At 45.4% G+C, this 19100-nt stretch overlaps 1 long non-coding RNA gene across 1 annotated transcript in view; it reads right to left on the bottom strand.

Annotated features, from left to right (window-relative positions):
* The window catches only part of LOC126108131 (uncharacterized), a 35751-nt gene that overhangs the window by 5731 nt on the left and 10920 nt on the right, over positions 1–19100 (bottom strand). The window contains exon 2 of the long non-coding RNA XR_007523508.1: positions 9759–9926. This is a non-coding gene — a long non-coding RNA (uncharacterized LOC126108131). The remainder of the gene's footprint in view (positions 1–9758; positions 9927–19100) is intronic.

Here is a 19100-nt window from a genome sequence, read left to right as displayed (position 1 = left end):
GTTTAGTGTATTCCTTCTTGGTCTCCATCTACGATTTTTACTCTCCACACTGCCCTCCAATACTAAATTGGTGATCCCTTCGATTAGATTAGATTAGATTAGATTAGATTAATACTAGTTCCACGGATCACGAATACGATATTTCGTAATGATGTGGAACGAGTCAAATTTTCCAATACATGACATAATTAATTTAACAACATAATTAAGTTAATATAACAACTTTTTTGTTTGGTTTTTTTTTCTTTTTCTTTTTTTTCTTAATTTATGTCTAAAAATTCTTCTATGGGGTAGAAGGAGTTGTCATTCAGAAATTCTTTTAATTTCTTCTTAAATACTTGTTGGTTATCTGTCAGACTTTTGATATTATTTGGTAAGTGACCAAAGACTTTAGTGGCAGTATAATTCACCCCTTTCTGAGCCAAAGTTAGATTTAATCTTGAATAGTGAAGATCATCCTTTCTCCTAGTATTGTACTTATGCACACTGCTATTACTTTTGAATTGGGTTTGGTTGTTAATAACAAATTTTGTAAGAGAGTATATATACTGCGAAGCTACTGTGAATATCCCTAGATCCTTAAATAAATGTCTGCAGGATGATTTTGGGTGGACTCCAGCTATTATTCTGATTACACGCTTTTGTGCAATAAATACTTTATTCCTCAGTGATGAATTACCGCAAAATATGATGCCATATGCAAGCAATGAGTGAAAATAGGCATAGGAAGCTAATTTACTAAGATGTTTATCACCAAAATTTGCAATGACACTTATTGCATAAGTAGCTGAACTCAAACGTCTCAGCAGATCATCAATGTGTTTCTTCCAATTTAATCTCTCATCAATGGACACACCTAAAAATTTTGAATATTCTACCTTAGCTATATGCTTCTGATTAAGGTCTATATTTATTAATGGTGTCATACCATTTACTGTACAGAACTGTATGTACTGTGTCTTATCAAAATTCAGTGAGAGTCCGTTTACAAGAAACCACTTAGTAATTTTCTGAAAGACATTATTGACAATTTCATCAGTTAATTCTTGTTTGTCAGGTGTGATTACTATACTTGTGTCATCAGCAAAAAGAACTAACTTTGCTTCTTCATGAATACAGAATGGCAAGTCATTAATATATATATTAAGAACAACAAAGGACCCAAGACTGACCCTTGTGGAACCCCATTCTTGATAGTTCCCCAGTTTGAGGAATGTGCTGATCTTTGCATATTATGAGAACTGCTTATTTCAGCTTTCTGCACTCTTCTGGTTAGGTACGAATTAAACCATTTGTGCACTGTCTCACTCAAGCCACAATACTTGAGCTTGTCTAGCAGAATTTCATGATTTACACAATCAAAAGCCTTTGAGAGATCACAAAAAATCCCAATGGGTGGTGTTTGGTTATTCAGATAATTCAAAATTTGATTGATGAAAGCATATGTGGCATTTTCTGTTGAAAACCTTTCTGGAAACCAAACTGACATTTTGTTAGTACTTCATTTTTACAGATATGTGAAGCTACTCTTGAATACCTTACTTTCTCAAAAATTTTGGATAAAGCTGTTAGAATGGAGATTGGACGGTAATTGTTGACATCAGATCTATCCCCTTTTTTATGCAAAGGTATAACAATAGCATATTTCAGTCTATCAGGGAAAATGCCCTGTTCCAGACAGCTATTACACAGGTGGTTGAGAATCTTACTTATCTGTTGATTTTTTTTTGTTGGGTTTAACTGCTGAGGTCATTAGTGCCCAGTCACTGTTGTTAGAGCACATGGAATCTGGTAAAACTCAAGGGGATGGAGGGGACACCAGAAGGACCTGACAAAGATGCAGACAAAATAAGTAAAAAGATTAAATGTCTTTGGACAAGCCAGTTAAAGTTATAAAACGCAGAATACGAGCAGCTGCTCGAGGGTCATCAGCTAAAACATCCGGTAAAGTAGATGGCAGGGACAGGACAACACGAAATTGACTAAAACGGGGACACGACAATAAAACATGGCGCACTGTTAATGCCTGACCACAAAGGCACTGCGGGGCTGGGTCACCGGAGAGCAGGTAGAGGTGGCTAAACCGGCAATGCCCAATCCGCAACCTGGTCAGAAGGACCTCCTCGCGCCGAGATGGTCGGGAGGATGTTGTCCAAGCAGTTGGTAGCGGTTTTACTGCCCGGAGCTTGTTTCCTTGGAGGGATGACCAAGCATCCCGCCACAACGACACAAGCCTCTTACATACATCCCCACAAACGTCGGATGACGGGACACAATAGGAGGCTGGCCGAGGCAGGAGGACTGCAGCCTTGGCTGCAGCATCCGCAGCCTCATTCCCAGGCATTCCTACATGTCCGGGAACCCACAGAAAGCTGACAGAACCACCGTTATCAGCGAATGAATGGAGGGACTGCTGTATCCGTTGAATCAAGGGATGGACCAGATAGGGAGCTCCAAGGCTCTGAAGAGCACTGAGTGAGTCAGAGCAGAGAACATATGATGAATGGCGGTGGCGGCGGGCATACTGAACGGCCTGATGGAGAGCAAAAAGCTCGGCCGAAAAGCTGGAACATTGGTCGAGGAGCCGGTATTTAAATGTGGCGGCCCCGACGACAAAGGCACAGCCGACACCATCGTCAGTTTTGGAGCCATCAGTGTAAATAAAGGTGTGACCGGCAAGTCGAGCACGAAGTTCGACAAACCGTGAGCAATACACTGCAGCCGGAGTACCCTCCTTTGGGAGTGAGCTGAGGTCGAGATAAATATGAACCGGAGCCTGGAGCCAAGGTGATGTCGGGCTCTCACCCTCCCTGAAGGTGGTAGGGAGGGCAAAATCCAATTGTCGAAGCCGGCGACGGAAGCGGACTCCGGGGGGGGGCAGCAGGGCAGACACATACAACCCGTACTGACGGTCGAGAGAATCGGCGAAGAAGGACTTGTAAGAGGGGTGGTCAGGCATAGACGACAGCCGGCAGGCATACCGACACAGCAGTACGTTGCGCCGGTAGGTCAATGGTAACTCGGCAGCTTCAGCATAAAGACTCTCAACAGGACTAGTGTAGAAGGCTCCGGTCGCAAGACGTATCCCCCGATGGTGGATGGAGTTGAGGCGGCGTAAGAGGGACGGCCGAGCGGACGAGTAGACGAAGCTCCCATAATCCAGCTTCGATCGGACTATGGACCGATACAAGCGAAGCAGGACAGTGCGATCCGCTCCCCAAGATGAACCGCTAAGAACTCTGAGGACATTAAGGGAACGTGTACAACGGGCCGCCAAATAAGAGACATGTGGAGACCAACACAGTTTCCTGTCCAACGTGAGCCCTAGAAACTTAGTTGTGTCCACAAATGGGAGAACAACGGGACCGAGATGTAAGAATGGCGGAAGGAACGCTTTATATCGCCAAAAGTTGATACAAACCGTCTTTTCTTCAGAGAACCAGAAGCCATTTGCCACGCTCCACGAGTAGAGGCTGTCTAGACAACGCTGAAGGCAGCGCTCCAGGAGGCATGTTCTCTGGGCACTGCAGTAGATCGCGAAGTCATCGACAAAGAGAGAGCCTGAGACATTAGGTGGAATGCAATCCATAATTGGATTGATCGCGATGGCAAAAAGGGCTACGCTCAAGACGGAGCCCTGAGGCACTCCGTTCTCCTGGAGGAAGACGTCGGACAATACGGAGCCCACACGTACCCTAAACTTTCGATCCGTTAAAAAGGAATCAATAAAAAGGGGCAGGCGACCGCGTAGGCCCCACCTGTGCCTAGTGCGGAGGATACCTCCTCTCCAACAGGTGTCATAAGCCTTCTCCAAGTCGAAGAACACGGCTACCGTTTGGCGCCTTCGCAAAAAGTTGTTCATGATGAATGTCGACAAGGTCACAAGGTGGTCAACAGCGGAGCGGCGGCGACGAAAGCCGCATTGGACATTAGTAAGTAGCCGTCGAGATTCAAGAATCCAGACTAACCGAGCATTAACCATGCGCTCCATCACCTTACAGACACAGCTTGTAAGAGAAATGGGGCGGTAACTAGAAGGAAGGTGTCTATCCTTCCCGAGTTTGGGTATAGGAACAACAACGGCATCACGCCAACGCATGGGGACTTGACCTTCGGTCCAGACGCGATTGTAGGTATGAAGAAGGAAGCTTTTGCCCGCCGGAGAAAGGTGTGCCAGCATCTGAACGTGAATGGCATCCGGCCCCGGAGCAGAGGACCGGGACAGTGCAAGCGCACGTTCGAGTTCCCGCATAGTAAAGGGGGCATTATAGGTTTCCAGATTCAGCGAGTGGAAGGAAGGTCGCCGAGCCTCTTCTGCCTCTTTCCTGGGAAGGAAGGCAGGATGGTAATGGGCGGAGCTTGAAACCTCCTCGAAAAAGCGGCCAAAGGCGTTGGAGACAGCCACAGGATCAACAAGGACCGCATTACCTGAGGTCAGGCCAGGTACCGAGGAGTGGGCCTTAATGCCAGACAGCCGGCGCAGGCTACCCCAAACGACGGAAGAGGGAGTAAAACTGTTAAAGGAGCTGGTGAAAGAGGCCCAACAAGCTTTTTTGCTGTCTTTTATGACTCTACGGCATTGCGCTCGGAGTCGTTTGTATTCAATACAATTCGCCAACGTAGGATGGCGGCGAAAGGTGCGTAAAGCACACCGTCGAGCACGGATAGCGTTCCTACAAGCCTCGTTCCACCAGGGGACGGAAACGCGACGTGAAGAAGTAGTACGAGGAATGGAACGTTCGGCAGCATGGATGATAACAGCCGTGAGGTATTCGACCTGACTGTCACAACTGGGAAAATTGTGGTCCGGAAAGGTCGCCAGGGATGAGTGAAGTCCCCAGTCAGCTTTCAGTATGTTCCAGCTCGAAGAACGTGGGGATGGGGTGTGGTGCAGGAGACGAACGACACAGAGGAAGTGGTCGCTCGAATAGGTGTCAGAAAGGACATACCACTCGAACCGACGGGCAAGAGTGGTAGAACAGATCGAGAGGTCCAAGTGGGTGTAGGTGTGAGTAGAGTCCGAGAGGAAAGTCGGGGCGCCGGTATTGAGGCAGACAAGATTGAGATGGTTGAAGACATCTGCCAGGAGTGAGCCTCTTGGACAGGATGCAGGAGAGCCCCAAAGGGGATGATGGGCATTGAAGTCGCCAAACAATAAAAACGGCGGGGGAAGCTGAACGATCAGGTGCATCATGTCAGCCCGACTAACAGCAGACAACGGTGGAGTGTAGATGGTACAAACTGAAAAAGTAAAAGCAGAAAGAGTAATGCGGACAGCTATTGCTTGGAGTGGGGTGGTCAATGGGATGGGATGGTAATAGACGTCGTCCCGAATGAGCAACATGACCCCACCATGAGCTGGGATAACGTCCACAGGGGTGAGGTCATACCGCTCCGAGGTATAGTGGGTAAAGGCAATACGGTCAGTCGGGCGCAACTTGGTTTCCTGGAGTCCAAGGACGAGCGGACAGTGCAGGCAGAGGAGCAGTTGTAATTCCTCCCGATGAGATTGAATACCTCTTATGTTCCAATGAAACAATGCCATCGCTAGTCAAAAAGTCGGGGAAACGAGACGGGAAAAGAGCTGGTCACCTCAACGGCCGCGGAGGGCCAGGTTGCGAGGGAACAACGCTACAACCGACGGGAGGCGGATCCGGTTCCATCGACTCGTCGCCAGCTGCGGCCGCTGTCCCTGGTTGTGTAGGAGGGGCAGCATCATTTGCCGACGAAAGGCCAGCTGAGCGCCTGGCAGCAGAGCGTCCCGGCGAAACTGAGGACGGCCGGGAGCAGCGACTCACGGATGGAGCGTCAGTCGAAACGCGCCGGGGTGGAGAGGGGGATAAAGACTTCTTCTTGGAGGCCTTCTTGGAAGGCCGAGGAGGCACAGGGATGGTGGGCTGGACCCGAAGAAGGTCCTCACGCGCGGGGTCCGTTTTGGAACGCCGGACCTCGGAAGCCGGGGTCCGGAACGTTTCCCCGATGGACACCTGAGAAGAGGATCGCTTCTCAGGTGGCGTGGGGGGAGAAGGAGGAGGAAGGGTGGCCCCTGGGGCAGAGGGGGTGGGGGCCACAGGGGAGGAGGATTTGGAAGGGAGGGATTTGGGAGGCGGAGGCAGAGCCCCCGGATGGGGTGAGGAGGTGGAGGGGGGACAGGATAGGGGTGAGGATACTGTGGAAGGAGTGGATATGACTGGGGCAAACGAAGTTGCCAACGTCATGGGATGGAGGCAGTCATACTTCTTCCTGGCCTCAGAATAAGGGTGCATGTATGTTCCTCACAAAGAGGACGTCCACAATCGCCACAAAGGGGCTCAGCCTCACACCGTGATGACATGTGCCCAAAGCGCAAACACCTAAAACAGCGCATAGGAGGCGGGACGTAGGGTCGCACGTCACACCGGTAGCGCATCACCTTTACCTTCTCCGGGAGAACGTCCCCCTCGAAGGCGAGGATAAAGGCCCCGGTGTCGATACGACGGTCTTTGGGGCCGCGCTGGACTCGCCGGACGAAATGCACGCCTCGGTGCTCCAGGTTGGCCCTGAGCTCCTCATCAGATTGTAGCAGGAGGTCCCGATGAAAAATAACCCCCTGCGTCCTATTCAGTGCCAGATGCGGGACAATAGACATTGGGATGTCCCCTAGTCAGTCGCACGCCTGGAGCGCCGCCGACTGTGTGGCAGAGGCGGTATTTATAAGAACGGACCCCAAACGCGTTTTACTGAGAGCCTCGATTTCCCCGAAGATGTCCTCGATGTGCTGGACAAAGAACATGGGCTTGGAGGTGGCGAACGTCCCCCCATTGGTCCGAGAACAGACTAAATATCGGGGGAAGTACTTCGCCCCAAGCCGGTGGGCCTGTCCTTCCTCCCAGGGAGTGGCCAAGGGGGAAAGGGCAGGAAAACCAGAACCAGAGACAGTACCTTTCTTTTTAAAAGACTCGGCCGCAGAGCGACCTGATACATGTTGACGTTTCATCTGCGAAATGTCTGCCCCGATACCACCCACTCCGACCAGGGGCTCTCCCTACGGGCGCCACCCAGCCTCAGCAAGGGCCACCTGGCAGGATGACCGATGCCGGGAGTCCTGATGCCCCAAGGAGACTGGCATCTACTCTTTGGCCGACGTGGGGAGGGTGCAGCTCAGGTATCGGCAGTACCATCCCTGTGTTGTCAGGGGGCTACAACCTAGAGGGTACATGACGACCCCACCACAACGGGCTGGCTACCGTGCTGGATTTCTGGTGCCATGGAAAGTCCATCATGATCGCTGGTGCAGATGGAGATGCACTATGGGCGTAACTTGGACAACCCAAAAGGCGTTTAGGCCCAATTTGAGTAATAGTGGGTATGGTTACAACGCCGGTGCAATGCTGAGTGCCAAGGTCTGAGTGCACTTAGGAACAGTGGTACACCACGTAAGGTGTCCTTCCCCAAAAGGCTCGTACTTCTGTAGAATTTTGAAAAATGGAGGTCAAACCCCAAGGGGGACCATCACATGGAAGGCCGAAACGGTTGAAACTCCTTTTAGTCGCCTCGTACGACAGGCAGGAATACCTCGTGCCTATTCTTACCCCGGACCCGCAGGGGGACTTATCTGTTGAGAACAAGCTTTTAGTATTTTGCTGGAAATGCCATCAATTCCATGTGAGTTTTTGCTTTTAAGTAAGTTTATTATTTTCCTAATTTCAGAGGGAGAAGTGGATGAGATTTCAATTGTATCAAATTGCATAGGTATGGCCTCTTCCATTAACAGCCTAGCATCTTCTAATAAAGATGCCTCAGAACATGTCCTACCAACTGATCCCTTCTTTTAGTCAAGTTGTGCCACAAACTTCTCTTCTCCCCAATCCTATTCAATACCTTCTCATTAGTTATGTGATCTACCCATCTAATCTTCAGCATTCTTCTGTAGCACCACATTTCGAAAGCTTCTATTCTCTTCTTGTCAAAAACTATTTATCGTCCATGTTTCACTTCCATACATGGCTACACTCCATACAAATACTTTCAGAAACGACTTCCTGACACTTAAATCTATACTCGATATTAACAAATTTCTCTTCTTCAGAAACGCTTTCCTTGCCATTCCCAGTCTACATTTTATATCCTCTCTACTTCGAACAACATGAGTTATTTTGCTCCTCAAACAGCAAAACTCGTTTACCACTTTAAGTGTCTCATCTGCTAATCTAATACCCTCAGCATCACCTGACTTAATTCAACTACATTCCATTATCCTCGTTTTGCTTTTGTTGATGTTCATCTTATATCCTCCCTTCAAGACACCATCCATTCCGTTCAACAGCTCTTCCAAGTCCTTTGCTGTCTCTGACAGAATTACAATGTCATCGGCGAACCTCAAAGTTTTTATTTCTTCTCCATGTCATTACTTTTCCATTTCATAGTATTAAGAGCCCAAAATATTCTGGAGGTGGGTTCTTAATACTCTGAAATGTAAAAGTAATGCCATATACTAAAGTGAAATTGTAGGCGACCAATTATATTTAATTCCCAATAAACACTACCACAGTGTTTACAAAAATCATTAGCTCTTTGCTAAGGCACCAAAGAAATCTGACAGCACTGTAATTTAACAGACCTTCACTATACAACAGTTTAAATGAGAGTATTAAATATAACTTTGAAAGAAGAAACTCTATTATATTATTTTGAGCTTTTCTTCATTACAGAGGCTTATCTCCAACATAATAATTTACTTGGAAATTATAATACAAACAATTAATGTTCTTAAACTATATTCTCAAAATATTCCTCCAGGTGTTTTGATCTTGTGTGTCTTCTTCCTCTGCACCCATTCTCCTCATTGTGTGCTGGACACTTTGGAGCCAGGTGGTCATAGGTCGTCTTCTCCCCTCCGGTTCCCACTCCAGTATCAATTATGGTATTCTGGTTTTCTCCATACGTCGTACATGCCCATACCACTGTAATTTCTTCCTATCCATTACGTCATATATTCTTTCTTTTATTTCCATTCTCCTTATTACTTCGGTGTTCCTTATCTTTTCTTTCCTGGAGATTCTAGCCGATCTTCTCCAAAAGTCCATCTCTAGAGCTTGTAATTTTTTAATGTTCTTCATGTTAATTGTGCAGGTCTCCGTTCCATACAGAACCACACTCTCCAATATGGATTTGTATATTAATTTTTTAGTTCTACTCATTACATTCCTGCTCCATAAGACTGAGTTAAGCATCCCAATGACCCTCCATTTCTAAAATGGATCCCAAATAACAGAAAGTGTTTATCTTTTTGATTTTCTTTCCTTCAATGTATAGCTCATCTGAATCATTAGTCAAGTATTCTGTTTTTTGGTAATTAATCTTCAAACCCCAAGTTTTGTATGCTACTGTTAGTTGATTGCACATATAGTTAGCATCCTCCCCATATTGTGCTACGACTACTTGATCATTAGCAAATAATAAATGATGTAGATAAACTCCATCTCTTATTTCTAAAGAAGAAATTCTAAGCTATGTATTTACAACAACTATTAAAAAGTAAATGCTTATTGTACTCAATTGACAAAGTATTTACTACAACAACTTCTACGATACAAGTAAGCCCACTGTTTGCAAGCATAATGCTGTGAAGGGAAATTCTGTGTGTCCTACTGTTCAAAACAACAAATGTGAACCATTAGCAGTTACACAAGATATTCACAGTACTGCAATTCAGCAGCGTGTGACAGCATGACACATATAAAAAGCTACTGAAGTAGTGAATGTTATTTTCCAGTTACCAGTATCCTCAGTTCGTTTCTCTAGTGGGCCAACAGGTTTCTCTCAGAAGGAGCTTTACATCCCACTGGTGGCTTATGATGACAAAAAATGGTTGTCACAGCATTTGGTTTAAGTTTTACCACTCCACAAGCTCTGTTGGTTTCAAACTGGTCTGGAGTGAAGTGATTCTGGTAAACAGAAACAGTACTATCAGCCAATTTAATTACCAACTTCATTATTTAAGCGATATAAAAATTTCAAAACTGTACATTATAACTATATTTTATAATATAAAATATATGAATCTGCAATATCAATAGAACTGAGCACACATTACTAAAACTACATGAAGTGCAAGGTGGTCAGAGGCCTATGAATTAGGTACAGTAGCTATACGCAAACACTGTCGTTCTTATCAATCTCTCAGCTTCTACCTGCAAAATAATTGAAAAAAAAAATTATTTTACATGAGATAACAAACATCTTTTAGGTAATGTATCTTTGTTCAAGTTTAATTTTCATGAGATTTAGGTTTCCTGTGTAACAACATATATTGTATCTAAAAACAAAGATGATGTGACTTACCAAACGAAAGCGCTGGCACGTCGACACACACACACACACACACACACACACACACACACTCTCTCTCTCTCTCTCTCTCTCTCTCTCTCTCTCTCTGTGTATGTTTGTGTTTGTTTATGTGTCTATCGACGTGCCAGCACTTTCGTTTGGTAAGTCACATCATCTTTGTTTTTAGATATATTTTTCCCACGTGGAATGTTTCCCTCTATTATATTCATAACATATATTGTAAGATGCACATAGTCTAAGTCTACCTATAGTCTATTCAAAATTACTTTAGTATATACAGCTGCGACAGAAAGGGCGAGGAGGGGGGAGGGAGGGAGGGAGGGATGATGATGATGATGATGATGATGATGATGATGATGATGATGGTGATGGATTGGTTTGTGGGGCCCTTAACTGCGCGGTTATCAGCACCCGTACAAATTCCCAACTTTTGCTCACTCCAAGCTCTCTACTTTCATGAATGATGATGAAATGTTCAGGACAACACAAACACCCAGCCATCTCGAGACAGGTGAAAATCCCTGACCCCGCCGGGAATTGAACCTGGGACCCCACACTCGGGAAGCGAGAACGCGACTGCAAGACCACGAGCTGTGGATAGGGGGAGGGAACAAGGTCAGGTTACAGTTGGAAGGAAGGGTAGATGTCAGGGCGAAGTTCAACATCCGAAAGGGGGCGGTGCTGGAAATTGCCTTGATGAAGGAGATGGAGGGTGTGGAGGTGCAGAGAGAGAGGATTTTTTTTTGTGGTTTTAGGGCGCAAAACTATAGTGATCATTAGCGCCCAGACTAAATTATGAATGCATTGCGAGGCACAAGGTTAAAAAAACAACTAAAAAGGACAACACTATAAAAGGCACATTAATAGGCAAGGGATGAAAAGAAAACAGCATGATCAAATGTCCTCAGACAAGTTTGTCAAGTGGATAAAACGAAGAACGTGAGCACCTGCTCCTGGGTCATCCGCTAAAATTTCACCCAGAGTACATGGCAGGCCGAGATCAATGCACAGTGTATTAAAATTCGGACTGGACGTTAAAATGTGGCACACCGTCAGCAATTGCCCACACGGGCAGAGCAGCACTGACACAGCCGTCAGCAGGTGGCGGTGGCTGAACCAGCAGCGTCCGATCCGTAACCGGACCAAAACGACCTCCTCCCACCGAGAAGGGCGTGAAGAGGTCGTCCGAGCCATGGGGAGAGGTTTTGAAGCCCGAAGCTTGTTTCCAGTAAGTGGAGACTAATCGGCATGCCACAGTGATAAAATGTGCTGAGAAATGACCCTGCTACAATCAGATGAAGGCACACGACGAGAAGCTGTCCAAGGCTGGAGAACCGCAGCCTCGGCCGCAGCATCTGCAGCTTCATTCCCAGGGATACCGGCACGGCCAGGGACCCACATAAAGCTAACCGGAGAACCGTCGTCTGCCAGCTGCCGAAGAGAGCGACGGATCTGGCGCACAAAAGGGTGAACCGGATACGGATCACTGAGGCTCTGGATGGCGCTCAGGGAATCGGAGCAGATGACATAAGCAGAATGTCGGTGGCGGCGGATGTAAAGAACGGCCTGGTAGAGGGCAAATAGCTCAGTTGTGAAGGCCGAACAATGGCCACGGAGCTGGTATTTGAAACTGTGCATCCCGACAATAAAAGAACACTCGACACCGTCATTGGTCTTAGAGCCATCTGTATAAATGAAGATCGTATTAATGAACTTCGGACGAAGTTCGACAAACTGCGAGCGGTATTCTGAAGCTGGGGTAACCTCCTTTGGGAGCGAGCCGAGGTCAAGGTGAATGCGAACCTGAGCCTGGAGCCAAGGTGGCGTTTGGCTCTCGCCCACTCTAAAGGTTGCAGGGAGTGGAAAATCAAGTTGCTGAAGAAGGCAACGAAAGCGAACTCCAGGGGGTAGCAGGGTAGATACATAAAACCCGTATTGACAGTCGAGAGAGTCGTCAAAAAAGGAACGATAAGACGGGTGGTCGGGGATTGCAGTAGCCGACAGGCTTACCGGCAAAGCAGTATAACGCGCCGGTAGCATGAAGACTCTCGACGGGACTAGTATAGAACACTCCGATCGCAAGACGTAACCCCAGATGTTGTATAGAGTTGAGGCGGCGAAAGATGGACGGACGTGCAGAGGCCTACACAAAGCTCCCATAATCCAGCTTTCAGTGGACGATCGACCAATATAGGTGAAGTAGGATGGTTGGATCCGCTCCCCACAACGTACCACTGAGAACACGGAGGACATTTAGGGAACGGGTACACCGGGCAGCCAAATATGACACATGTGGAGACCAGCTAAGTTTCCTGTCAAATGTAAGACCTAAAAATTTTGTTGTCTCCACGAATGGAGCACAACAGGACCGAGATGTAAGGACGGTGGGAGAAACTCTTTGTAGTGCCAGAAGTTGATACAGACCATTTTCTCGGCAGAAAAACAGAAGCCGCTGGCGACACTCCAGGAGTAAAGACGGTCAAGACAACGCTGAAGACAGCGCTCCAGGAAACATGTACGCTGCGCACTGCAGTAGATGGTAAAATCGTCCACGAAAAGGGAGCCTGATACATCAGCTGGGAGGCAATCCATTATTGGATCGATCGCTATGGCGAAGAGAGCGACGCTCGAAACGGAGCCCTGTGGGACCCCATTCTCATGGCGAAAGCTGTCTGACAGGACAGAACCCACACGTACCCTGAACTGTCGATCCATTAGAAGGCACGAATAAAAAGAGGGAGGCGACCGCGAAATGGCACAGGTTGCAGGGTTTGTTGTTGCTGGAGCAGGTGGGGATGCTGGGAAGCTGCTTCTGGACCCAGATGTAGTGATGGTGATGTGGAAATGGAGCAACAGTGAGGGTGACGGCACAGCTGACTGGTGCAAGTGTCACAGCTGGCACGGTTGGCAGTGTTGGCGGCACTGGCAATGGAGCTGTAGTCCATGCTGGACAGATGTCATATGCAAATGAGCAGACGGTTACATGTGGAAAGGCAGAAAGATAGAGATAGAGCGAACATGCGCATGCGCATTTGCATTTGTGGGAAGATGGATGGAGTCATCTGAGTAGTACGATAGGAGAGAAGATCAGTTCAGGGGCGAAACATGTTTTGGAATAAATAACAATAATAAATTTCACTTTTATCTCAATTGAGTTCCATGGCAGTATTGCAATGGCCTCCCGTCTTGTTCACAGCACTACCGTATGTTACAAAGGTACTTCTCACTGTCTTTCCTTGTTTTGAGTTCAACTCTAAGTCTGTACCATCGTATGTTATGGGACCACTGCTTTTCACAATATATATAAATGACCTAGTAAATAATGTCGGAAGTTCCGTGCGGCTTTTCGCGGATGATGCTGTAGTATACAGAGAAGCTGCAGCATTAGAAAATTGCAGCGAAATGCAGGAAGATCTGCAGCGGATAGGCACTTGGTGCAGGGAGTGGCAAATGACACTTAACATAGACAAATGTAATGTATTGCAAACACATAGAAAGAAGGATCCTTTACTGTATGATTATATGGTAGCGGGACAAACACTGGTACCAGTTACTTCTATAAAATATCTGGGAGTATGCGTGCAGAACAATTTGAAGTGGAATGATCATATAAAATTAATTGTTTGTAAGGCGGGTGCCAGGTTGAGATTCATTGGGAGAGTCCTTAAAAAATGTAGTCCATCAACAAAGGAGGTGGCTTACAAAACACTTGTTCGACCTATACTTGAGTATTGCTCATCAGTGTGGGATCCGTACCAGGTCGGGTTGATAGAGGAGATAGTGAAGATCCAAAGAAGAGCGGCGCATTTCACCACAGGGTTATTTGGTAAGCGTGACAGCATTACGGAGATCTTCAGCAAACTCGAGTGGCAGACTCTGCAAGAGAGGCGCCCTGCATCGCGGTGTAGCTCGCTGTCCAGGTTTCGAGAGGATGCGTTTCTGGCTGAGGTATCTAATATATTGCTTCCCCCTACTTATACCTCAAGAGGAGATCATGAATGTAAAATTAGAGAAGATTTGAGTGTGCACGGATTCTTTCCGGCAGTTGTTCTTCCCGCAAACCGTACACGACTGGAACAGAAAAGGGAGGTAATGACAGTGGCACGTAAAGTGCCCTCCGCCACACACAATTGCCTGGCTTGCGGAGTATAAATGTAGATGTAGATTACTCGTAAGTCTGGTTTCTGTCACTGGAAATCATTCATAGTGAAATCAAACTAGCCTATACTATTTGACACGAAAAAAGAAAACAGTTTATAGATATAGTAGCATCGTTTGTATGAAGCATTACACATTAACCCACCATGTTCCCCCCATGAACCATGGACCTTGCCATTGGCGGGGAAGCTTGCGTGCCTTAGCGATACAGATGGCCATACCGTAGGTGCAACCACAACGGAGGGGTATCTGTTGAGAGGCCAGACAAACGTGTGGTTCCTGAAGAGGGGCAACAGCCTTTTCAGTAGTTGCAGGGACAACAGTCTGGATGATTGACTGTTCTGGCCTTGTAACATTAACCAAAACGGCCTTGCTGTGCTGGTACTGCGAACGGCTGAAAGCAAGGTGAAACTACGGCCGTAATTTTTCCCGAGGGCATGCAGCTTTACTGTATGGCGTGGAGAGCTGCATCAAACCAGTCTCAGGACTGAAGACCACAACAACAACAAAACCATGTTCTAGTAAGAGTTAGAGGAAAACTATGATCTGTGATGTAAAACGCAAAACTTTCAAATGAGAGTTTAGAAGTGCAAACTTTTTCTTGCACTGGTGTCAAATGTTGCATGCCCCGTGCTCATGAAGATGATACACCAACTTTGTATCTTATTTATTAATTGAGTAGAACCTGCCAGTAAAGAGGACAATAGCAACATAGATTTTGTTATTTTTGATTTATTCTTTTTTATATAAAGCTAAGACAACTCTAGGTTTTGAACTGTAACCTCCAAATTTGCTGCAAACAGTTGGCATTCTTAATGATATGTTTGTGATTCAGATATATTAGCATGTGATATCTGTAGTTATAGGTACAATGATAAATTTATGGTTAATATAAATAGCAATTTCGAAAGATTTCATGTATCATCATCTATTTCATTGTATACGTGATTGATGAGTTGTCACATGTGATGTGAAGTGTGGAGACACAGAAAGACCATGTTTACAATTTGTAGCTACAAATATTTATAACAATATAAACATTTCAGTGAATCATTTATAAGGTACTGTCATATTAAACAAAATTTCTTCCCACACAGTTAAAGAAACAAATTTTTGTCTCTCCTGATATATTTGTACAGATAAGTAAGGTCTTTTTATATACTAGCTGTAAGCATCCTATGGTTGAGCAGATGCAGTTTTGAGCAGCATGAGAAGAATCTAACTTAAATAATAGTGAAACAAGCATTGTGTGTGTGTTGCTAATTAACATGTCATTCAGTTCTGTAGGCACTTCATATAAACGTCATTTCTTCTGAATTCTTTCGAGTTAAGTGATCATAAAAGATATGTCCTATCTCTTATATGGAGAGCTTTTGTGTGTATTTTTTCTGGACTACTGGACTTAAAGGCTACAGCCTAATTATATAGAAGAGTAAAAATGGGCTAGGGAGCAGACTGGCGGGGTGGACGTAATTATGGCTGTAATGCGAATATATTGCAAGTGGACAGGACAGGTAGCCAAGTGAATTAATGGTTGGTTGAACAAGGAAGGTTTCCTCGCATTCAAAGACACACGGTGAAAATATGGACATGAGGACTTCCTGTGGGATTTCAATTGAGAAACAAATACCTCTTCATAGGTTGTCCAATCTACACATCTAATTCAGCACCCTTCTGTAGCACCACATTTACACAACTACTGTTTTCATCCTATGTATGCTATTTGTTGTCCATGGTCCACTTCCACATCCGATTACACTCCAGACAAATACTTTCAAAAAAAGACTTTCCAGTAGTCAAAATTATAATTACGTGATGTAAATATACCTCATTCTTTTTCAGACAAGCTTTTTTATAAACTACCGCACTCCATTTTAATCCTCTCTAGTTTGGCCGGTGTCAGGTATGTTGCTGCCAAAACAGCAAAATTTGTCCAATACTAGTAGTGTGTCATTTCCCCCCTGTTAATTCCTTGTGCATTAGCTGCTGTAATTCGACTACATCCCTTTACCTTGTTTTACATTTTCCAGTGGTTTCTGTTTACTTGCATCCAGACTAATGCAGGGCATGCTGAGTGATTTGGCTAAGCCCTTAACCTCAGTACTTCTGAAGCCACTATTCGGAAGTATATTAATTCACATGAAACAATGTATTTACAGTTACCAGTCACTGTTTAATTTATTTCCTCAATGTGCTTCAAAGATTTAAACCTCAATATCAGGTGGATTATTTGTATTAATATGATGTGTGTATTGTGTTATGATTTTCTGCTAAACTGAGGCACTGCCTGTAGGGAAACAAATCACTATTTGGAACATGACACTGTGGGGATCTTTGACTAAAACCTAAACATAAGTCTAAATGTACACACAAAACCGTTGTTTTAGAATACCCTTGTTTACCACAGGCTAGTTTCTGTGTCACTATACATCACAATAAACTGACACACTTCGTTGACAAAGATGATGTTTAGAAACTGATAGACACATAGACTGTACAGCAGAAACACTATTTCAAAATACTAAGAGCATACAGTAAAAACGCCCAGAATTTCTGAGTATGCGTTAAAGTATTGTGCATATCTGTGGTTGAGTACATGAATAGATATTTTAGATTTAGTATTTAAAATGGTTCATGAATCTTTTCTTTTAAATTTACATAACTTAAACTTTGTAGTCATTTGTGTGTTCAGGTCACCTGTTAAAAACATGAAATGTGATAATTATAGTGCTAAAAATGGTATAATTATACATAAATAACAATTTGGTTTGGGATTCAGAGACAGAGGACAAAAGGAGTGGCAGAAGAAGAGAGAAATACTGGTTATCCTAGAGCTATGGGTTTGCTAGGATTCCATCTGTTGCATGCTATAACCAACAAGGATGACAAGGGATCCAAACTGTTTTGCCATTTTAAGTAGATCTAGTGAGTACTGGAAGTATGCTAGTGAAATGTTCATATAGAAAATATTAATAAAACATGAAAATTACGAAATTCATGGTAAATATGAAGTGGAAGATAAAGGCAGTGTATATGTGAGAGAGCGAGAGCGAGAGCGAGAGCGAGAGAGAGAGAGAGAGAGAGAGCTTGTGCAAGTGCATCGCAAATCTAATGGTGTAGGGTGCTGTTAAAACCAGAGATGACAGACACTATTGTATATGTTGGCAATTAGGATGGACTCAGTCTGTTTTCTTTGATACACTACTGGCCATTAAAATTGCTACACCAATAAGAAATGCTGATGATAAACAGGTATTCATTGGACAAATAAATTATACTAGAACTGACATGTGATTACATTTTCACGCAATTTGGGAGCATAGATCCTGAGAAATCAGTAACCAGAACAACCACCTCTGGCCGTAATAACGGTCTCGATACGCCTAGGCATTGAGTCAAACAGAGCTTGGATGGCGTGTACAGGTACAGCTGCCCATGCAGTTTCAAAACGATACCACAGTTCATCGAGAGTAGTGACTGGCGTATTGTGACGAGCCAGTTGCTTGGCCACCATTGACCAGACGTTTTCAATTGGTGAGAGATCTGGTGAATGTGCTGGCCAGGGCAGCAGTTGAACATTTTCTGTATCCAGAAAGATCCGTACAGGACCAGCAACATGCGGTCGTGCATTATCCTGCTGAAATTTAGGGTTTCGCAGGGATTGAATGAAGGGTAGAGCCACGGGTCGTAACACATCTGAAATGTAACGTCCACTGTTCAAAGTGCCCTCAATGCGAACGAGAGGTGACCGAGACGGTTCAGGAGGGTAATACGGAATGCCGTGCTGGTTCCCAATGGCCTCGTATCACTAGCAGTCGGGTGCACGAATGGCAAAACGTCATTTTTTCGGAAGAATCCAGGTTCTGTTTACAGCATCACGATGGTCGCATCCGTGTTTGGCGACATCGCGGTGAACACACATTGGAAGCGTGTATTCGTCATTGCCATACTGGCGTATCACCTGGGTGATGGTTCAGGAGGGTAATACGGAATGCCGTGCTGGTTCCCAATGGCCTCGTATCACTAGCAGTCGAGACGACAGGCATCTTATCCACACGGCTGTAACAGATCGTACAGCCACGTCTCGATCCCCGAGTCAACAGATGAGGACGTTTGCAAGACAACAACCAACTGCACGAACACTTCGACGACGTTTGCAGCAGCATGGACTATCAGCTTGGGGACCATGGCTGCAGTTACCCTTGACGCTGCATCACAGACAGGAGCGCCTGCAATGGTGTACTTGATGATGAACCTGTAACCGACTGCTAGTGATACGAGGCCATTGGGAACCAGCACGGCATTCCGTATTACCCTCCTGAACCATCACCCAGGTGATACGCCAGTATGGCAATGACGAATACACGCTTCCAATGTGTGTTCACCGCGATGACGCCAAACACGGATGCGACCATCGTGATGCTGTAAACAGAACCTGGATTCTTCCGAAAAAATGACGTTTTGCCATTCGTGCACCCAGGTTCATCATCAAGTACACCATTGCAGGCGCTCCTGTCTGTGATGCAGCGTCAAGGGTAACTGCAGCCATGGTCCCCAAGCTGATAGTCCATGCTGCTGCAAACGTCGTCGAAGTGTTCGTGCAGTTGGTT

Source organism: Schistocerca cancellata, chromosome 11 (genome assembly GCF_023864275.1).
Source record: "Schistocerca cancellata isolate TAMUIC-IGC-003103 chromosome 11, iqSchCanc2.1, whole genome shotgun sequence".
Taxonomy (NCBI): Eukaryota; Metazoa; Arthropoda; class Insecta; order Orthoptera; family Acrididae; genus Schistocerca; species Schistocerca cancellata.
This window is presented reverse-complemented; position numbering and strand designations above follow the sequence as displayed.